The 23,605-nt window shown below is 41.9% G+C and overlaps 2 protein-coding genes and 1 long non-coding RNA gene across 4 annotated transcripts in view; all 3 read left to right on the top strand.

Annotated features, from left to right (window-relative positions):
- Positions 1-23,605, top strand: part of LOC141105649 (alpha-2-macroglobulin-like protein 1) — a 583,128-nt gene that overhangs the window by 451,937 nt on the left and 107,586 nt on the right. The gene's annotated exons all lie outside the window — the stretch shown is intronic.
- Positions 1-23,605, top strand: part of LOC141105416 (alpha-2-macroglobulin-like) — a 162,132-nt gene that overhangs the window by 68,020 nt on the left and 70,507 nt on the right. The window lies entirely within an intron of this gene.
- LOC141105651 (uncharacterized) lies at positions 7,274-19,718 on the top strand. Its single transcript, XR_012235622.1, has 3 exons — positions 7,274-7,408; positions 11,834-11,955; positions 19,684-19,718. It is a non-coding gene; the product is annotated as an uncharacterized lncRNA (long non-coding RNA).

Raw genomic sequence — 23,605 nt, 5'->3', positions numbered from 1 at the left:
TTAGATTATCCCATATATGGAATGATTGAGATAAGGATGGGGAGAGAATTGGGGGTCTCTGTTTGGGAGGGGTCCAGAGGAGATAGTCCAGGGTGTATGTGGGGACAGCCTGTCGCCCTATTTGAATCCAGTCTGGTTTCTCTGCCCTGGAGTAAACCGTGGACAGTTGGGCCAGCCTGGCCGCTTGAAAGTACCAGTGAAGCTGAGGAGCCCCCATGCCACCCTGGTCTCTTGGAAGGAATAGGGTTTTTTGTTGAAATCTATGTCCTCCCCCCCCAGATAAATTTGGTGATCTTCTTTTGGAAATTGGAAAGGTGTTCTTTGGTTATATTTATCGGGAAGGCCCTGAAGAGGTATAGCAGTCTGGGAAGAAGAGTCATCTTCACAGCATGAACTCTGCCCAGCCAGGAAATTTCACCCCTGGACCAAGCTCCCAGATCAGCTGTTAATTTCCGGTACATTGGTGGGAAATTTAGGGGGTACAGTTGTTCTGTTCTAGCTGGAAGTTTGATTCCTAAATAATCTATCCAATGGTCATTCCATTTGAAATCAAAGGAGCTTTTAAGAGCGGCAACCGTACCCGACTGCAGGGAGATGTTTAAGGCAGAAGATTTAGAATAGTTCACCTTGAGGCCTGAGGTGCTAGAGAAATCTTTCAATCATTTACATATATTAGGGAGTGAAGTGATAGGGGACGGTATGAACAGGAGCATGTCATCGGCGAAGAGCCCACACTTGTGGACTTGTTCCCCACAGGATACGCCGTGAATGTTGGGGTTTGATCTAATCACTATTGCCAGTGTTTCGATGGCCATTGCAAAAATGAGAGGGGAGAGAGGGCAGCCCTGTCTCGTCCCTCTCGTTATTTGAAGGGGTTTGGAGTATTGTCCCTGCAGTCGGATTATTGCCACCGGGTTGGAGTAGAGGGATCTTAGTACCCCTAGGAAGCTAGCCCCGAAACCCCATCTCTCCAGGATGGAGAAAAGGTAAGGCCATTCGATCGAGTCGAAGGCCTTATGTAAATCTAATGACAACAGCATACCTGCTTGTTTTGGGCCCCCATCCCAATTTGATTGGAGAATGGAGACAATGTCCACCGCTCTCCTAATTTGATCTGGACCCTGCCTTCCTGGGATGAAGCCTACCTGATCTTTGTGAACGTACTGCTTGATAAAGGAGGCTAGTCGGTTGGCTAAGATTTTAGTGAGTATATTGAGATCGTTATTGATAAGGGAAATGGGCCTATAGTTCTCTACTTCTTCGTGGTTCTTATTCGGTTTGGGGATTACTGTTATGAAAGCCGTATTCAAGTGGGGATCCCGTTCTCTTAGAGTTGAAAAATTTGGCCATGTGTGGGGCCAGTATATCCCCGAACTTTTTGTAATAAGGGACTGACAAGCCGTCCGGCCCGGGGGCCGAGCCTGTCTTGAGGTTTTTGATAACTTCCTTAATTTCGTCTGGGGAGAAGGGCTCCTTCATCAGGTCTCTGTGGTCTTTAGAAAGAGATGGCAGTTTGACATTCTCGAGGAAGGAGGCGGTCGAACTGTCGCTCTGTGTTTGCGTGGCTTTGTATAAGCCTGAGTAGAAGTCATGGAAAGCTGTCATGATTTTGGATGGATTGGCCGTGGGAGGTTGACCCGCTATGTGCACTTTGGGGAAAGTGCGAGATTGGAACTTGGGGAGAGTTTCGCGGCTAGCATTGTCCCGACTCTGTCTTTGTGGCAGTAGAATTTAGCACCGCTCCATCTAATGTGTTTTTCAGCTTTTGCCGTTAAAGCTAGGTTGAGTTCCAGTCTAATTGTGTCTAATTTGTCATTGAAGTCTTTAGATGGGGATTTTTTATGTTCGGTTTTTAAAGCTATATATTTTTGTTCCAGCCTGAGAATGTCTATCATCCTCTCCTTTTTAACTTTAGTGGCTAATCTGATAAGCTCGCCACGGACCGAGGCCTTGTGGGCGGCCCACAGTGTTTCGGGGGAGATGTTACCCACATCATTTAACCGAAAATATTCCTTAATCGCGTCTGCTACTAATTTGGCTTGAACTGGATCCCCCAGGAGAGACTCGTTCAGTTTCCAGTAAGAGCCACCACTACGCGATAGCACATTTTTCAAAGTCAGGAGGACCATTGAGTGGTCCGACCAGACTATGTCTAGGATTTTGGCTTTGGTGGCAAGAGGGATGATATTAGTCTGGATAAGAATGTGATCTATCCTTGCGTAGGTCTGGTGGGGCGAGGAGAAGTGAGTAAAGTCCCTGGAGGTGGGATTCAGCTCCCTCCAAATATCTGCTAACCCCTGGGAGTGAATCATTTTAGCTATTCTGGTGCTTAAATAAACCATAAACAATACCGCGCTAACATAAAGGTTGTTCTACTAATGATTAGCAGAGTGAAATAAATATTAAGCTGCAATCTTATCGTGAGGCGTGCACACAAACATAAGAAGAAAAAATCAAAAAAAAAAAAAAGACTGCGCTAAGACAAAAGGCAACAATCATGTGATATGACTAATCAGAACATATGAATATGTTTAAAATTGAGTTTTTCAAAATTAATATTTATGAATAAAAAACACCAGAGCTTTCTTAAAAAAGTGACTGAAAATATATAATAACCAAATAAAGATATAAAAAGTCCCAAATGAAGGTAAGAAAAAGTGACTAGTGTCACAAAAACACACAGTCCCTGGAGCCAAGGCAAAATGCAAACAATGATCTTGGACATGTAACGCAATCCTTGGAGCCAAGGTAGATGTATTCAGTGTACATAGACGTAAAACACCCAGTGAAAAATCCTCCACCTAATAAGATGTCCGCTTACCAGAGGTAAGCTGTGAATCAGCTTAGTATTAACCTCTCCACGGGGAAGATCAGCTCCTCAGGTCTCCAACCAAGGAAGGGGGTGGGCAGGATCTTACGATGTGTTTAGCTCAATCCACACAGTAGGAGGACCCTGCAGGTAAGCTTATAATAAAGCTTGAATCTAGCAGCCTCAAGCAGACTCACAGCTCTTCAAGACAGGTGTATTCGCCAACTCCTCCTCATCATTGAAGGTGTGTTGATGAGGAGGAGTTGGCGAATACACCTGTCTTGAAGAGCTGTGAGTCTGCTTGAGGCTGCTAGATTCAAGCTTTATTATAAGCTTACCTGCAGGGTCCTCCTACTGTGTGGATTGAGCTAAACACATCGTAAGATCCTGCCCACCCCCTTCCTTGGTTGGAGACCTGAGGAGCTGATCTTCCCCGTGGAGAGGTTAATACTAAGCTGATTCACAGCTTACCTCTGGTAAGCGGACATCTTATTAGGTGGAGGATTTTTCACTGGGTGTTTTACGTCTATGTACACTGAATACATCTACCTTGGCTCCAAGGATTGCGTTACATGTCCAAGATCATTGTTTGCATTTTGCCTTGGCTCCAGGGACTGTGTGTTTTTGTGACACTAGTCACTTTTTCTTACCTTCATTTGGGACTTTTTATATCTTTATTTGGTTATTATATATTTTCAGTCACTTTTTTAAGAAAGCTCTGGTGTTTTTTATTCATAAATATTAATTTTGAAAAACTCAATTTTAAACATATTCATATGTTCTGATTAGTCATATCACATGATTGTTGCCTTTTGTCTTAGCGCAGTCTTTTTTTTTTTTTTTGTTTTTTTTTGATTTTTTATTCTGGTGCTTAGTTTGGTGGGGCGTGTTAGTTTTCCTTTGAGAGGGTTGGTTTTGTCTAGACCCTGGTCAAACGCTACATTTGAGTCCCCACCCCAAATGACTTTCCCTTCCAGGAGGGGGCCAAGAGTTGCAAAGAGGTTCTGGAAGAAGGATGCTTGACCCTTATTAGGGGCGTAGTAAGAGATTATGGAGTATAGTACTCCCTCCAGAGTGCCCTTTACAAGGATGAACCTACCCTCTGGGTCTTTAAGGTCAGAGATATGGTTAAATTTGCTATTTTTAGAGAAAAGTACTGCTACCCCTTTGGTTTTGTTTGGTGCGTTGGCCATGAAGAAAGATGGGTAGAAGGCGTGTAAGAACTTGGGACTGTATCGAATCGGAAAGTGCGTCTCCTGAAGGAGCACTACATCCAGTTTGAGGGATTTATAATGGTCTAAGGCAACCCTTCTTTTCCTAGGAGAGTTGAGCCCCTGCACATTGTGAGAGGCGACCCTAAGGTCCAGGCCCTTAGACACTTGATCAGTCATGGGAACAGAGAGAAGAGTGATCACCAGCCCAGCAGCCGCCTACCTTGTGATGGGGAGAGTTCCTTGAGTACGAGAAGGTGGACGGGTCCGTGCTATAGTAGCGTGCGGGAGGGACCGGGGGATCTCCAGACGGCCAGCTAGGAGAAAAAGAAAAGGTGAGAGGAAGAGGAGGGAAGAAGGAGGAGAGACAAGTAAATAAAAAAAACAACAACAATAATGACAATAACTGTAGCGACAAGGGTCTTCTAGAAGGACCCGTGGAGGATAGCGGTATGTCAGGCCGCTTAAACTCCAATTTAAGTCTTCCCTCGTCCATATTGGCCGAGAGAAGTCTCACTCTTCGGGGGCACAGTGGTTGCCCTTGAGGTGAGAGGAGGCGCATGGGTACCACCCCGGACCCATACTTCTAAGTGCAAATTGTTACTGCTATTTCAGTACAGTAAAAACTTTCGTGGAGACTGTAAAAGGGATTCAAGCAGAGCTAAGAACCCAAATAAACCTGATAATAAAAAGTAACAACGGGGAGAAGATAATTAAATGTCATGGGAGGAGCATGACCATCTACCTCAGGTGACCTGCAACCTGGTACCTGGATCTGAAAAGGAAATTAGTTATTGAGGGCTATGAGGAACTGAGGTCTCAGTGTTATAAGTCTCAGATTGGGTTGGGAAGAGAACTCTCTTCCGCCTCGAAAAGGCCAAGGGATCACAAGAACTGTTCTCCATAGGATGGACACTTCAGGGGATTTCAGCCGTAGACGTAGTCCCATCTGTAAAAAAAAATTAAGTTCAATGACCTGTGTCCGAGGCCTCGTTGGGGTCTTGGGATTGGAAAGAGGAGCGTTAGCTCATTCAAAGAAGGGGGAACGTCCCCCACAGGAAAGACCGTGGAAGGCCTGGGTGCGTAAGAAGGGGGCCTTCTTGCTCCGTTAAGGGGGCTTGCCATCTTTGCTCCTCTTAGAGGGGCCCTTGATCCAGAGAGGTGAAACTGGGCTGCCTGGGGGGGGGCGTTTGGATGAGCCCGTGGCAGATGAGGAGAGCTCCATGGGGGCTTCCTGGGAGATCAGCTTGAGGGAGAGGAAAAGTTTTTCGCCTTCCGGGAGATTGGAGAAAGTGTGGGTCTTGCCTTGTATGGAAAACTTTACAGCGAAGGGGAATGTATTTGATGTCTCGTTCCATCAACACTGACAGGAGGGGTTTGAGGGTGCGTCTTCTTTGGATGGTGGATTGAGCGAGGTCCGCAAAGACCTGAATTTGGTGATCCTGGTGTTGGAGCTTGGGCTTCAGGCGAGATTGTCTCATTACCTCCTCTTTTACCGCGTAGAAGTGCGGTTTAACTATTATGTCCCTCGGGGACCCGTCTTTCCTCGGGGGACCCAGGGCTCTGTGCGCCCTATCCAGCTCCAGCCTATGCGGCGGGATGTTGGGGATGAGGTCCAAGATAAAGTCCTGTACCGTGAGGGGGATATCCGTGAAGGATTCAGAAAGGCCTCTAATTCGGAAGTTGTACCTCCTAGACCTGTTCTCAAGTTCGTCAATTCTTGATGGGGCCGTTTCTAGCTGTTCTTGGACTGACTGGAGGTGTGCGGCGTTCTGGTTGGTTCTGGCGACTGTATGGTCGATTTTGTCTTCCATCGCCTCCATCCTAGAGCCCAGGTTAGAGAGGTCTGATTTAATAGCATTTGTGATCTGGGAGGCAGTGTTGGCTAGGCCCTTTTCTAAAAGGGTAGAGAATTTGGAGAAGAGCTCCACTTGCATGACAGATATGTCCTGAAATGTGTATCCAGGTGGGGAGCCTGCATAGGAGGAGAGGTGAGGGGGTATGCCTGAGGGAGAAGCGCCATCTTCCCCCTGCTCACTGCTGTGAGAGTCTCTGAGAGCAGCCTGTGGAGCTTGGTGCTGGTGCATGCCCTGGTGCGCGGTCTGGAGCGTGTTGTGGCCTCCCTGTGTTGCCTGGGCATAGGTCAGGGTCGGAGGGGTGAGGATGGGACGCTGCTCTGTCCCCTTGTAAAGTGAGGCTGTGTGAGGCCTAGCAGTGTCCCCGTCGGCGGCCATCTTGGTGGACCCGTCCGCCGCCACCGCTGCAAATTGCGGGCCCAGATCTCGGCGGGCTTGTGTGCTGGCCATCTCACCGTGTTCCCCCGCTGTTCCGCGAGCGGGGGGAGTGCTTGAGAGCGTCCTCCGCCTGCTGGGGCCGGGGTTATGCCGCTCGTCGGTCCGGGGTGGTGCGGAGCTCCGGGCTTAGGCGGCCATTACGGAGCTCTCGCGCATGCGCCCTCTCTAATAATTCTTTTATTTTATTTTCATTTTTTTGTTTTTAATTGTAAACTTGCTGTGAACCCTCAGTGGCTTAATATCTATCTATTTGGCTTACTGCCTAGGTTTATTGACACCTTTGGGAAATTGTGGTGGGATTATCTTTATAGCCCACCTGTCCCTATGGTTTACATCTCTTAACGATTACTGTCTTAGAGATTAGTGTGTTTTTGACCAATGTTGGTTGGGAGGTCAACTCCAACTACCTTTTGGTCATTTCTCACATAAACCTCAATGAACAATATTATTGATTGTTTAATCTTAATTTTGAATACTATAATGATTTCATTGTTTTTTTACTTTAGATTGGCTCATGCATTTTTATCCTCTAAATTTTGAAAGATTCAAATTTAGTTTTAAAACAACCATTGATTTTGTTGGTCCTTGTGACCTCCGCTGTCAGATCACACTAATATAGTGTGTTCTTTTCTTTAGTGTGTTGCTAATGTGAACTAAATTGCGCCACTAGAGGTCAGTGTGGTACTGTTTTGTTCTAGTTTTACATACACGACATATGTTCCTGATTCACATGTAGTGTTTCATGGTTTTTATACATACCTTTTTTGTCCTCTTATTCTCCAATTTTTATTAATTGTACTTTAATTAATCTCTTTATTATTTGTCACCTTTTAGACATTAATGTAATTATGTGGTTTCCTATTATGGAATCAGGCAATTCGGCTTAGCCGCTGAAGATTCACAGCGAGGCTTAGTTGTCTATTTATAGCGATGAGTCAGCGTGCCACCCGTTCCCCATGATTTAGTCATTCTTTGATGAAACGTATGTAGGGTGGTAGGCATGCTGACGGCATTGCGGTGTACTGTGTACTGGTGGACGGGTGTCTGTGAGCCGGCCGGCATTCCCGTATGAGCTTATTTTATTTCTGATTTATGTAAGTGCAATACTTCCTTTTTATAATAAATGACATATGCGGATTCACACTATGGAGAGATTTTTTTTTTGTCCCTATAATGCGGATCGCTGGTTCATTCTGTGAGTCCCAATCCTCTGGCATATCCTCATTACCATCAAGAGATCTACCTCTGGCGCTGGTCTGATTTCAGGATATTGATCCCAATTCACAAGCTTGCTATTGCTTGCCTTTTGGTAAGCGTGCATTTTTTAAGGTGGAGGTTCACTGTCACTGGTGTTTTCATTTATCATTTTTTTGGCACATATAGGATCTCTTACCAAGATTCACTTCACAAGAACATTTATTTCTTTATGGGACTTTTTTTTTTGATGGTATCCCCTTTTAAGTGGGGATACACCACTATACTTCACGGCACTTAGATTGTCACATCAGTCTGGTTAAAACAATTTTTTTTTGCAGCGCAATTCTCTTATTTTACCTAATATTTTATTCCTTGGTGTAGACTATAGATAAATGGTTGTTTATTAGATAGACTTTCAGCTACTCACCAATAAATGTTGTTATTGTGTTAAAGCTTTCACTCATGGGCAAAGAACTCTCATTTAACCCAAATCATATCTGAGAGATATTAAATCTCAAATATAGTATACGGGAAACAGACTGCATGGGAGGTCGTCATTTGTCTGGTCAAGCATGTGGTGCCCAAGCGGCTGCTTTTCAGGCCACGCTTGATCTGCTTCAGACATAGGTTGCAAACAGCAACAGTGCAATCTGCTGCACACGTGTCCAAAAAGGCCCACACCAAGGAACTTTTCAAAATCAACGGGGAGTCAGCAGCGTCCTGCACCTGAGGAGCTCTGCGGTGTGATGCAGTAGGGTGGCTGCCCTTAAGCTGCCCCCTAGAGGACATCCTGCCTCGTTGGAGTTGTGCCTCCTCCTCTATTCTATCAGGCACCAAAGTAGAGTCAGTGACCTCATCATCCCCTCCCTCCTCGTCACTAGAGCAAACTTGGCACTATGCTGCAGCTGGGGGGAACATGACTGCCAGTTTCTTGTCCTTATTGGGCACCCCCTCTTTCTAGGCATGGGAAAAAGGTGTCTCCACTTATGCTTTATCACCAATCCTTGTTTCCCTAATAACCCAAAATTTTCTAAATCCAATTGTCATTGGGACAAAAAGTGAGGTGAAATCTTCTGAACAGGGGCACAGACAGCAAAACAAATGTTACAGGGGTGATAACCCTTCCCTATGTTATCCAAAAAGCTTAAAAATAGATTTTTTTGGCTGGAACTACATTTACAAAACGTACCTGTTCCAAATTACAAACAGATTCAACTTAAGAACAAACCTACAGTCCCTATCTTGTTTGTAACCCGGGGACCGCCTGTATACTGCTGTTCAGACTATATAGGGCCTGGGGGCCCCCCACATTTTTTTTTTTAATTTGGGTGCGGGGTTCCCCTTAATATCCATACCAAACCCAAAGGGCCTGGTAATGGGCTGGGGGGGGGTACCCATGCCGTTTTTCTCAATGATTTTCATCTATATTGCCGGGACCCAACATTACATTAAAGCCGCAAGCAGTTTTAAATTACTTTTTTTCCTTTAGAAATGTCATTTTGTGCAGGGACTGTTCTAAACACGGGAAAAATGTGCCACTTTACAGGCATACTATAGGCCTCCCCCAGGCATGATATTTAAAGGAATATTTCACTTTTATTGTTTCACTTTAACCACTTGACCACTGGGCACTTAAACCCCCTTCCTAACCAGACCAATTTTCAGCTTTCGGTGCTCTCACATTTTGAATGACAATTACTCAGTCATGCAACACTGTACCCGTATGAAATTTTCGTCCTTTTTTCATACAAATAGAGCTTTCTTTTGGTGATATTTGATCACCTCTGGGTTTTTATATTTTCTGTGCTATAAATGAAAAAAGACCGAAAATGTTGTAAAAAAAATGAATTTTTCTTCATTTCTATTATAAAATTTTGCAAATAAGTAATTTTTCTAAATAAATTTGGGCTAAAATTTATACTGCTACATATCTTTGGTAAAAATAACCCAAATTAGTAGATATTATTTAGTCTGTGTGAAAGTTATAGAGTCTACAAGCCAATCACTGAAAATTGATCACATCTGATCATACCTGATGTACTGAGGCCTATCTCATTTCTTGAGACCCTAACAAACCAGGAAAGTACAAATACCCACAAAATGACCCCTTTTTGGAAAGTAGACATTCCAAGGTATTTAGTAAGAGACATGGTGAGTTTTTTTGAAGTTGTCATTTTTTCCCCACAATTCTTTGCAAAATTATGATTTTTTTTATTTTTTTTTCACACCAAATTGTCAATATAACAGGTTATTTCTCTCACATGGCATGTACATTCCACAAATGACACCCCAAAATATATTCTGCTACTCTTCCTGAGTATTGTGATACCACATGTGTGAGACTTTTACACAGCCTGGCCACATACAGAGGCCTGACATTGAAGTAGCACATTCAGGCGTTCTAGGAGCATAAATTACATATCTAATCTCTCAACCACCTATTACACTTTTGAAGGCCCTTGAGCACCAGGACAATGGAAACGCCCACAAAGTGACCCCATTTTGGAAAGCAAACACCCCAACGTATAATCTATGAGGCATAATGAGTCTTTTGAATGGTTAATTTTTTTTCCAGAAGTTTTTGGAAAATGTGGAAAAAAAATGAAAACGCATTTTTTTTTACACAAAGTTGTCCATTTCTAAGATATTTCCAACACATAGCATGTACATAGCAAAAATGACACCCCAAAATATATTCTGCTACTACTCAGTGGCACTAATGTGGCACTGATGGAGCACTGACCTGGCACTCTAGTGGCACTGGTGGCACCGATGGGCACTAGTGGCAAAGGTGGCACTGATGGGCACTGGTGGCACCGATGTGGCACTGGTGGGACAGATGAGCACTGTAGTGGCACTGGGCACTGGTGTGGCACTGACGGAGCACTGACGTGGCACTGGCGGCACAGATGGGCACTGAAGTGGCAGAGGTGGCACTGATGGGCACTGGTGGCACTGATGAGCATTATAGTGGCACTGATGGTACAGATGAGCACTGTAGTGGCACTGATGTACACTTTAGTGGTACTGATGGGTACTTTAGTGGCACTGATGGGTACTGTAGTGGCACTGATGGGTAGTGTAGTGGCACTGGTGGCACAGATGGGCACTTTAGTGGCACTGATGGACACTTTAGGACACTTTAGTGGCACTGATGGGTAGTGAAGTGGCACTGATGGCACTGTGGGGCACAGATTAGCACTGTAGTGGCACTTGTATGGCACTGCTGGGCACTGTTGTACATTTCACTCATGGTTTTTCACTCAATCTCTCTTCTCTCCTCTCACGCTGTATCAGTGTGAGGAGAGAAGAGAGCTGGGACCTTTGCATGACCCCAGTTTGTTTACATTGTGCTCGCTCCCTCATTGGAGGGAGCAATCACATGGTAAAGGGCCGCTGTCATTGGCCCTTTACCGCGATCCGTGTTGCGCCGGGTCCCATGAACCCAGCGAGCACGGACACTTCAGTGCGCGCACCCCACCGGGGGCGCGCGGAGCGAGAGTTCCGGAGGACGTCCATAGACGCCCGCCCAGAACAAGCCGACCGTGCTGTAGCCATCTTTCGGCTATGGCCCGGTTGGCATGTGGTTAAGCATTATTAAAATCACTGCTCCTGAAAAAACGGCAGTTTTTAAAACTTTTTTTTGCATTGATACATGTCCCCTGGCTAATATGCAAGTTATTGTATGACAATAACTTGCATATTAGCCTTTAAAATTAGCACTTTTGATTTTTCACGTTCAAGTCCCATAGACTTTAACGGTGTTCGCACAAATTTTTTGCCTGTTCGCATGTTCTGCCACGAACCGAACCAGGGGGGTGTTCGGCTCATCCTGTCACAAGCACTCTTCAAGAATGCTGACTATGCACAATCTCTCTGCCCCCCTCTTTCATTCATAGAAGCTGTACTTTTTCTTCCATGAATGAAAAACCCTCTATGAATTGTTCATCTGCCTATTCTCCTTTCATAGATTGCTTTTCATTTATGGAAGCTTCAGTACAGCTTTTATAAATGGAAGAAAGGAGGAAGAAAGGACAGACATAGTAAGGACTCTAGGCGAGCGCCTATGACAGGTCCCGCAAGCTTGTATTAACCCCTGTAACACTGGAATATTATGGCTGTGAGGTATGGGGGGGCATAGGACTTTGGATTTCAACTATGATAGCTGGCACCAGCACGAGAAAAATGTAATTACCATTCCTTGTGCTAATCTTTTTTTTTTTTTTTTTTTTATTTGACCTAAACTTAGGATTTAGGTACACCTAGCTAGGTGATCTTAATAGCTACCATTTCATTACTTTAGCATGTTTATTTCTTTCCAGGAGAAGTAAATATCACAGTGAGGACAGAAGCTGTTAACTCATTGGACCTGTGTCAGAATGAAATACCTATTGTCCCCACACAAGGCAGCTCTGATACAATTATTAAGCCACTTCTTGTACAGGTTAGTATCATGATAATTCATTCTCATAGTTCTTTTAGTTTTATTTAGGTGATATAAAGGGTAGAATACATTTGTTATTCTGGTCTTACAGTTGTTACCTTATGCTATGTACACACATTATTGGTTGCAGTAAACTCTGGAGAGCTTTATCTCACTTAAAATATAAGCAAGAAACTGGCTGAAAACAAGACCCTTGATTCCATATTATTTGCTTATACAGGATTAGGAAGTCACTCTAGCAGTCCTATAGTAAAAAGCAGTTGTACAAAATGCTGTAGAGCAGCGGTCGCCAACTAATGGTCCATGGACCACTGATGGTCCATCAGAAGATTTTGGTGGTCTCTAGTGGTTCTGTTGCAAATCAACATTGTGCTGGATGTATACCGCCCAAAGTTGTTTCCTTTGTTGTTCTCAATACTCTTAGTGAGCATTAATACCCGGGGCCGCCTCTGTAGTTCTGGCTAGGAATGTGCAATTTGTTTATTTTCAAATTTGTTTTTTAACCAATTTGTTAATTTGGAAACATCCAAATTAATGAAAACTCGTTTACCACATTTTTTTGAAAATTCAAAAATTTGGAAAACTGAAAATTTGAAAATTCAAAAATTATGAAATTAGAAAACTCAGAATTTCCGAATTTCTGAATTTCTGAATTTTCTAATGTCCTAATTTTTGAATTTCCGAAAATCTGAAATAATAACTAACTCTAAAGTTCTAGGTATTAGAATTTCCTTTCAAATTTGGCTGTTAGTGATACGAATTTATCTGAAGTTACAAATTATCCGAAATAACGAATGCTGCATTTAAACGAATGGAACATAACAAATTAATAATAATCAATAACAATAATAATAAAACTTTTTATTAATATTATTTATTATTAATTTGATCTGTTCCATTTGTTTAGATGCAGCATTCATTATTTTGGATAATTCGTAACTTTGGATAAATTCATATTCGTTTAACAGCCAAATCTGAAAGGAAATTTCAATATCTATAATTTAATACTTAGTTATTATTAGTTAGTTATTATTACAAATTTTTGGATTTTCTTTCTTATTTCCGAATTTTTGAATCCTATGAATTTACAAATGTGTGAATTTTAAAATTTTCGAATTTACGCACTTACAAACTGCGATCATAATGAATAACCCGAAAAACCAAAAAAAAAATGAATCAAACGAAAACAAGCAAATTTTTCGTCAATGCACATGTCTAGTTCCGGCTCCTGTGAACTTGGAGGGAGGCGCTGAGAGTAGTGCAGAGAGTAGGAGGTGAAGAAGGAGGAGACTTGCAATGGCAGCACTGATCACAGACTGGGAGGGAGCACCGAGCTCAGGCACATGGCTGGATAAAGAGGTGAAATCCAATGATGAGTCTGTGTAAGGTAGCAGTGTGATGCAGAGTGCAGAGGGGGGCAGGGGGGGCATTGTGTGTATCAGGAAGCAGTGTGATCCAGGGGAGGGGGCAGAGAGCCGGAGCATTGTGTGTATAAAGTGACTCGGTTAAATTGATGATAGGCAACTCCTATCCTCATATTGATTAGTGGTTCCAAATTAATAATAACTACTGCAGTAGGGAACAGACACAAAAGATATGCTCAGCATCTTTCCAAATAACTGTTCTGCTTTATTATGACGCAATTGAAGGTTTTTATGCACATGATTACGTAGGTATCACATTAATATTACAATTGTACATTTATCGTAACAAGGGGCGTTACATAGGCAGGCTAATTCTAATCAGGACTCGAAAGAATGTAAACATGTACTGAAAACATTATTAGTGCTGTGTGCACAGTGAGGGCAGTGTGCAATACATACAAAATAGAATACAATTATATACAGAACTTACAAATTTCCATTACAATCACTAACCATACCTGCTATCACCTTTAACCTGGAACCTCCACACACTTAGGTAGAGGTAGTCCTGGCCAAAGAGGCAGAAAACTCCATTGTGGAGAAAATAATAGCTGAGCAACTTTTTCATTACAAAATGACTTTTCATTGTGAAAAACAAATGATTTATAAGACATATTTACAGAGTACTGGCTGTACACTCCTATGGCCAGAATGGCCTTCTAGCTTAATTGTGAGCATGCTGACTTATCAGCAAATGTAAACACAGACAATTCTACATAAAATGGAAGACGTACAAAAGACAAATATGACTTCAACATGGCTAAACTACTTCTCAAATATATATATCCCTTACAATTAAAGTAATTTAATCAAAAAGTACCCTAGACTGTGATGACAAGAGGGAAACAAATCAAACACAGAGATTTCTTTAATTTAGTCATTTTTGCAGTGTCTGGTGTGGATCCAGGTGACTTTTTCTTCACGTTTTGCAAAAACTGTACATGAAATAGATGCTGTATTGAGTCTCCAAACTTTTCCTTATATATAAATGTCTCTTAACAATCCACAAGTCACCTGGCTTTAGTTTTAGATCCTTCCAAACTTTTAGGATCTGGAATTGGGGAGAAAACACATAAATGAGTTTGTCAAAAAACCTTAAAAGATCAGCAACATTCTCTGTGAGATCCGAATGGAGGACTTCAGCTGCTGAGACAAAATATAAGCAAGTGAGTAGCACACTCCCAAACAAAATCCCATAGGGAGAGAGTCCAATATCCCCCTTAGGGGCCTGATAAAATATAAGAAAACATTCAGGCAAAAGTTTTCTAGTTTCTTATTCTACTTTGTCCTCTACATTGTAGACAGTAGAGGGTGTAAAAATAAAACCTCAAAACTTCTAGTAAGGACTCTCCTATAAAAAATTATTTCCTCTGTTACTCTCTGTACTTTCTGGCACTCTGTACTTACAAACTACTTCTGATAACATTTTTTACTGTGGCCTTTGCAGTAGCATTTGCCATGGGACATCCAAAAAACATGTCCATACAGACAAAATGCATACTCGTAAGATCCTAACTTGGGCATCTGGATATATCTTTTTTGTAATCTCTGGAAGGGATGTTCAGCTTTTGGTAACACCTTTGGTAACAGGTAAAACAAGAAGTGGTATGTTATAAAAACAACTGTGGTGAACCCTGGCTCTATCCCACGCTCATTTACTAAGGCAGCCATAACTGCTTGTGACTGATGACACGGTTCATGTGTCAAGCTGGAAGGAAAAGAGTGGCTGGCAGACATAAATGATCACCTTTTCCAAAGTCCTATTTCATAAGAAGTTGCCCCCTGTGGACCACTTGTACTTCTCGTTCTGGGGTCCTTAAAGTTGAATTATTAATCCCAGCTATACTGGGCCAGAACTAGGGTGGAATCTGTGAGTTGCACAGACCCATCAAGTGTCCGGGGCTGTAAATGCAGCATCCTTAGTGCATCCTGGTCTGCTTTCATGTGTGAAAGTAAATATGGCTACCTCAGCAAGAACCTGGAAGGCTGAAAACAGCCAATCAAATTAACTTGGCATGCTTTATTGATTTACCTGCCGAAGTAAAAACAAACTTCTGGCCCTTCAAATGGAACCAAATGCTCTCTATCTCGACTATCTATATAAATATACACACTTTGTAGCTCACAGGCTTTGCTAAAACATGGAGCTCTGCTTCTTGAGCTGGGGAAAAAGGATCCAATGACTTTGAATACAGAGTATCCTTCTGGGTGATAAATTGTATACTCAAATCTACAAAAAATGTAATATCTGGGTCTTCAGGGAGTGTGTCCTGCACTGGGCTCACAGCAGCTGATTCCTACACCATCAATTTAACACATGTGTCTTTTCCTTTCTTTTGAATAAATGTACGCATTTTTCATTGTTAGATTTGTACATAAACAAACTCATATTTTAAACCTTTCATTAGACAAACATTTAGTTATCTGTATATTTGCTGTGCAAAATGTCGGACCATTAAAAATTAAATGTTTGACCAAAACAATATCTAACTTTGTCTAATAGCACCTTTGCATAAAGCTACAGCTCTGATATATCGGGGTGAACCCTTCATTACTGGGTCCAGCTTCCATAAATATATTACAATGGCTTGTTTTCTATCATGCTATTTGTGTAAGAACTCCGTTTCATGTTTCAAAAGACAACTTTTTCCTGGCAATATTATAATAAATGATAACAATACCCTGCGGTCATGGAGAGATGCTCATAAATCCAAAATATTCCTGCTTTTATACCACGGTACTTACAAGAAAAAGGGGCACATCATTTCACAATCCACACATTCTGCTTTGGATTTCAAAAATAAAAATAAATAAAAACAAAAGGACCAACAATCTGTATGATGCACCAGAAAGCATCAAAAACTATAAAACAACTGGCTGCAGGTGGCATCTATCCTAACAGGGTGTGTGGACTTGATGTGATGGGTCTGTTATATTTAAATTTTATTTATTATTACTCTCACATCATGGACCGCACATCAAGTTATTATCAAAAACCTTAAAATTTCATTTTTGTAGAAGAACTTCTTATGTATTCCATCCATCTTGGCTTTGTTAACTATTATGGCAGCTTTATTCCAAATAACAACCTCATCTTAATATTTTTTTCTCTCAATAAGGGCTTATTGTATAAATGTAAAATTACAAAATTGTTATCTTAATCTAAACTAATCCCATTTTTACAAATTTCCCCAATAACCTGGATTTCATTTCCAACCAAAGGTTGTCTAAACCAGTTTCAATATATCTATATTATTAATAAAATTGTTAAACTCATATTAGAAATGAATACTCATTATTACTTAATTTTACTTAATTTCCCTTTTTAAATCCACTATCAAAGGATATTCAATTTGTGTAATACACAGTTAAATGTAACCTTCATTTTACCATGTTTGGAAAACAGATTCAAAATAATTGTGATCACATTGTTTACCATTAGATTCGTTAACCCGGCACATTTTGTTATAAATGTTTTGTCTAAAAAAACTGGAATTGGCATGGTGTCCTTCCAGCTTATCACTGACCACATTCTTTCAGGAGAGCACAAAGGAGGGGGTCACATCTGCGTACATGACACACACAAGTGATAGAACTAAAGGTCCCAGCATTCGCACACACACCAATATCTCTCTCACTTTATTTTAACTCTTTAATATTTCCCTGCCTAAATTCTGCATTCCTTATTTTGTTCAGATATCTTTTATATCTAGCTTCTATGATCAGACGGGCAGCCAGAGTGCTCATCCCATCTTCCCTCTCTGACAACATATAAAGTATTCTGTTTTACCTCTCATTTCTCTGTTCTGATTCTAATAGTGGTAGTGCCTGACCCCAAATTCATCCCACAACTTAACATGAAAATGTCCCTTTCTGTCTAGTGTTAATGTCACCCTTGATCCATCCTGCTCACATAGATAGCTGTTTACTCTGCATGATTCTTAGTCCCTATGGCCTTTGGTAACCCAGTTACCCATTGTGGATCCATGTCCACTCGAACCATTAATCTAGGGGCTCAGTATAGGTGGAACCGCACCTTTGGTTCATATATAGCGCTCCTCTTGCGCTGGGCATTTTTGAGGGTCTCTTACCCTTCATTCCCTTACTTAATTCAATGCCCATAATGACTGGCCAGTCTTCTCTCTTCTCTACATGTGCCTATACCCTCTTGCCTCTAAACTACTTTATCTAGCAGATTTACTACATATACCTGTGAACAGCACTATTCTTTCCTTTCTTATCTATAGCACTCCGATGGACAATAGACAGGGACAACATAACATATAACCACCAATCAATGCAGTTCGATTAAGGGGAGTAAAATAGGTACCCTTTGTCCCGAAAATGCCTTACCGATCAAGGAAGTCTGATAACTCAAATGTAAGCAAAAGGCTTACCTCAGCCGGCTGATTATCAGAAATTCCCGGATCGTCTCAAGCTCCTCGTTTCGGATACTCAGGGTCACCTGGAATCCCCTCCTAAGGCAAAGCTCGCCATGCTGACTCGGTTAAATTGATGATAGGCAACTCCTATCCTCATATTGATTAGTGGTTCCAAATTAATAATAACTACTGCAGTAGGGAACAGACACAAAAGATACGCTCAGCATCTTTCCAAATAACTGTTCTGCTTTATTATGACGCAATTGAAGGTTTTTATGCACATGATTACGTAGGTATCACATTAATATTACAATTGTACATTTATCGTAACAAGGGGCGTTACATAGGCAGGCTAATTCTAATCAGGACTCGAAAGAATGTAAACATTTACTGAAAACATTATTAGTGCTGTGTGCACAGTGAGGGCAATGTGCAATATATACAAAATAGAATACAATTATATACAGAACTTACAAATTTCCATTACAAAAGGTATGTAAAATTGATGTTAGTAGTCCACAGGATTCAAAATTGTGAGTTCAGTGGTCCGGGAGGTCTAAAAAGGTTGGCGACCACTGCTGTAGATCAAAGTAACCAATTCGATTTAACATTTCAAAGATTTGTCTAAGAAAAATTAACTCTTAATGGCTACTGTTGGGTTTATTTACTAAAGGCAAGTGCACGTTGTTTATTCTTGATACTTTATCTATAAAACAAAGTGACATACCAAGGGAGACAGCAACAAGGCAGACACGTTTCACACCAGAATCATGTGATTATTCATTGCCCTAAAATGTAGCACTGACCTTCCTTAAATAGGACCTCTCACTGTGTGAAACATAAGTGTGAGTGAGGTCAGTGGAACCATTTCTGTGTCCCAGCCATGTTACAATCAGAATTATAATATATAATATGTCTGGGATAAACTGATCCTGCTTACACACGAGCGGACTTGCCAAAGGGCTAAACTCTGTCGGTATTTCCAATGGAAAGATTTAGGACATATTCTATATCTGAGTCTGTCGGAAATGCCGACAGAAAAAGTCCGATGGGGCATACACACGGTCGGAATGTCCGACCAAAAGCTCCCATCGGATTTTTTTGTCGGGAAGTCCGACCGTGTGTATGTGGCATTACAATGAAATGGACATAAAAAAAATGCATAGATCCATTATACAAGAACATTACCAGAATGGAAAAAGAAAAAAGAAATGATGTATCTATATATATATAATGAAAACAAAAATAATATAAATAAATATGTATATAAAAATATATAAGAAAAAAATATAAAGAAAACATTTATGAAAAAAAAAATGTATATACAATAATAAATGAAAAAAAAAATATGCAAAGCAGGAAAAATAAAATAAAATAAAAAAAAAATTTAAAAAAATTGAGGTGGACAGCATTTTTTGCTTGCACTTGGTTGGGTGATAGAAATCATCAGAGCTTCCCCTCATTTCAGATCTTCTACAGCGACTGCACTCCCAAGTGCACTTGTAGTGCACAGTGGATTTGCCTTTAGTAAATCAACCCCTGTCGGTCATTGCACATAATGGGGTTGATGACCTAAAGGTACATAAACTGTACACTTTGCAAAGTACAGTTGCACTCTGCAAAAGCAGTTGCTCCAGACCACAGTACATGAGCAGAAGCTCTGCCGACTTCCATCATCCAATCATGTGCGGGCAAAAATGCTGCTTTTTTTATTTTCCTAGCACGTGATTGGATATTCTTTGCAAAGTGAAGCTTTATCTCATCTACTAAGCTCTGGAGCAACTGCTCTTGCAGATTGCAATTACATTTTGCAAAGTGCACAGTTTATTTGCCTTTAGTAAATCAACCCCAATCATCAATCGCATCTTTGCTCTTGGTCCCGTTTGTTCTTTTAACTAAACTTTGTTTATTTGTACTTGCAGCCTGGAGGAGTCCTACAAGAAAAGTCTTATAGGGCGTACACACGGTCGGACTTTGTTCGGACATTCCGACAACAAAATCCTAGGATTTTTTCCGATGGATGTTGGCTCAAACTTATTTTGTCTACACACGGTCGCACAAAGTTGTCGGAATTTCCGATCTCCAACCACGCGGTCACGTACACCACGTACGACAAGACTAGAAAAGGCCAGTTCAGAACCAAGCGCGGCACCCTTTGGGCTCCTTTTGCTAAAGTTAGTAAAAGTTTGGTGAGAGACGATTCACGCTTTTTCAGACTTGTGGCTTTCAGATCGTTTTCTGCCGTTCAGTTTGTGCTTGTGGGTTTTTATCTGCTCTTCAGTGCGTGCAAGCAAGTTCCGCGTGACTTTAAGTAGTCATTGTATTCTTGTTCGTTCGTTACTGTTTTTCAGGTCGCTCTTCACAGGCCTTGCTGTTCTTCAGTGCGTTCTGTTACTTCGTTCTGAGCAGCCAACCGTTTTCTAGCCATGTTTCGTATGCGTACTCCTCGTAGAGTTCCTGCTGTGCGGGGGCTTGGTGTTGGGGTCCTGGCCTTGACACAAGTCCAGTCCATGAACAGGGTGGGGAGGAGTTCATGGACCAAGAATTGGTTGCTTCAGCGTGACCAGTTCTCTCATATGCCTTTGCTCCGTGAGATCCATGAGAATAATCCTGATGATTTCAGGAACTTTCTCAGGATGACGGACCCCGTGTTTCACCGTCTGTTGGCTTCGCTGACCCCCTATATCAGCAGGCAGGATACCTGCATGAGGCAAGCCATCACTCCGGAGCAGAGGTTGGTCGCTACCCTGCGGTATTTGGCCACAGAGAGAAGTCTGCAGGACTTGAAGTTCTCGACAGGCATCTCCCCCCAGGCTCTGGGAATCATTATCCCAGAGACCTGTTCTGCCATCATCCAGGTCCTGCAGAAGGAGTATATGAAGGTAAGATTTTTATCCTTTAATATCACATTTTATTGTATTGAATGTTTGCTAATATATTGTATTTCTTTCCTCATTCCCTAATTACCATGATTTTAATATGCTGTGAATGTCCCCTTTGTCCTCATGCATGCTGGATTTTTATGTAATTATTATTTTAGGTCCTTCATACATATTTGCCCTTCACTAACCTCCCCAGCATGGTGTCTCCTGCCCTATATTCACCTCATGTAGTCACTTAACAATGTATTTTATCAGCTCCATAGTAGTGCTTTACCCCAAACACCCCCTAAAATGTTTGGAAATGTTATTTTTGATTTAAATTCAGGCAGAGTGCCAGAGTTTTTTTTTGGTGGTGTCCCCCAAAAATTTTTAGTAACCCTCCCTCCCCCAACTGCTAAGTCAGCTGATCTCAATTTTCTATCCTCAATCATCTATCTGCTGACTTTGCCAAACCCATACACACCATACCCACCTCTTTACTGGTCAGATTTATGGATGAATTCCCCAAAGCATGTAGTGCAAGGGCCTGCCTGTATACTTTCCAATGGTACTGTTTAAAGTTTTTGTATCCTATTATTATCTTGATAGGTAATAGCAGAATGTCCAAATGTCCTCAAATGTGTACAATGTGTATTTATATCTTTGTATTATGACACTTCTTACCTGTCCAGTGGTCTGCCAATAGTGTAACTAAGGAGGGGCTGTTCAAAGTAATACCCATTATTTAGGCATTCATCTCTCAATGAAGTGAAGAGGGTTACCTGTCCAAGATTTACACACACCCCCTATAATGTTAGAAATGGCCCATGAGAGGGGGGAGGGGGAATATGATAGGTGTACCTTATACTTTGGCCTTGTTAAATTCCCCTTAATAAATGCTATCTGGAGGTTGCCCCATAATGTTTGTGTATAATCTGCTTGCCATGTTTCTGAGTAAAAATAGTAATGTTTATTGTTTTTTTCTCAACAGTTTCCTTCCAAGCCACAGGAATGGCAGACTGTGGCCTCCCACTTTGCCGAGCGGTGGGACTTTCCTAACTGCGGAGGGGCAATTGATGGGAAACACATTCACATCATCCCACCACCCAACTCGGGGTCGTACTATTATAATTACAAGGGGTTTAATAGTATAGTGATGTTGGCGGTGGTGTCGGCTAATTACGACTTCTTGTATGTGGACGTGGGGAAGAATGGTCGGATGTCCGATGGTGGAGTCATCGCCCAGACGGAGTTCTACAGGCGTCTCCAGAATGGCAGCTTGGACTTGCCAGCTCCAGAGGACAATGTGGAAGGACTCCCATTTGTGTTCATTGCTGATGAAGCGTTTGCACTGGGGGACCACCTGATGCGGCCATTCCCAATGAGGACCCTCACCCTGGAACAGAGGGTTTTTAATTACCGGTTGGCCAGAGCCTGAAGAGTGGTGGAGAACACATTTGGAATCCTGGCCAGCCGGTTCCGACTATTTCTGACACCCATCCATATGGCGGAGTATAAACTGAACCATATTATACTGGCGTGCCGTGGTCTCCCTAACTTTTTAAGGAAACATTCGGCCAACTATGCTGGCTCAGTTGGGCCTGAGGCTGGAATCCTACATCAAACCACACTGACGGCGCTTGAAAAAGGGGCCGTCCTGGCTTGCCCTCCCTGAGTGCCCGTGATGTCCGGTTACGCTACCTGGAGTTCTTTGCGGGTAGGGGGGCTATCAATATGCCAGACAATCTGTGAAACCTTTTTATAATAAAAAAAAAGAAATTCTTGGTGGACATTTACTGCTTGTGTTTGTTTTAGCTGACCCTGACAGAAATGTGTTGAGTCCAGAAAATGTCGTGATTGTGTAACCTTATACAAAGCACTGTTGGCTGTTATTTCCTAAATGCAAAAACACATTTCACTACAAGTGCACTTGCAACTGCACTGAAACTGCACTTGTAGTGTAAAGAGGATTTGCCCTTAGGAAATAACCCCCATTTTTGCAGAAAACAGCAATTACATCACCCCAAAAGTGTTGTATTGTAGTGTTGAGACAATAATCCACACATTCTTGAGTAAGCAACTTTTTTATACCTGCACAATCACATGTTTGTTGTATAACAATTTTTGCAGTAGCATTATCAAAAATCGAAATGTCCATTTCAGATAAAACAGGCCTGTGTAAAACCAACAAGAAAGCCAAAAAACTTGAACTTACAAAGTTCACATTAGGTAAAACCTGAAGGTTATATCAGACATCAGTATTTAGGAACTGGGTTTGATATAGCGTTCAGATGGGGGGAAATCACCCCTGGAAAAGCCAAATTTGGAAGATGCACACCAATTTACGAATGTCAACATGTGCTATCTGCCATCAGGGGGGATCAAGGGATGTGTTTTGGGGGAGCAAGCCCTTCCTCAACGCTACTTTATAATTGAGGAAGGGGTTGCACCCCCTAAACGCGTCCATTGATCTCCCGTGATGGCAGATAGCACATGTTGACACACTGTGTGCATCCTCCAAATTTGGCTTTTCAAAACATTGCAAAAATATTTAAAAGATTGGACCACAATCCAAAAAGTGATTTTGTGGGGTTTTAAATTCGCCCCAAAATATCAATGATGTTATTATTTTTTTTAATAACATCATTGATTTTTTGCTGTATGTTTTGCAGTTCTACATTACACCCCATGATCTCCCCGATCAGGATCTGGGCACTTTCCGATGTGAAACGTTCTGGATCCACAACCTCACGATCACCTAAAAAGAGACAAAGAAAACAAAAACAGGTCTCAAAAATCTGCCACCATCCATCTCTTTTACCTGAGCCGGTGGTCGCAGACACCCACCTGTTGTGGTGCCAATCTCCACCACATCTTCTTCTTCCTCCTGCTCTTCTTGTGTTGGTGTTAGTTCCCCTTCTTCCAGAGGTGGGGGGTCTGTGGTCTCCTCGGATGAGGGGTGTCCTCCGAGTCTTTTCTCCCC

Source organism: Aquarana catesbeiana, linkage group LG08 (genome assembly GCF_042186555.1).
Source record: "Aquarana catesbeiana isolate 2022-GZ linkage group LG08, ASM4218655v1, whole genome shotgun sequence".
In the NCBI taxonomy this organism is placed as follows: Eukaryota; Metazoa; Chordata; class Amphibia; order Anura; family Ranidae; genus Aquarana; species Aquarana catesbeiana.
This window is presented reverse-complemented; position numbering and strand designations above follow the sequence as displayed.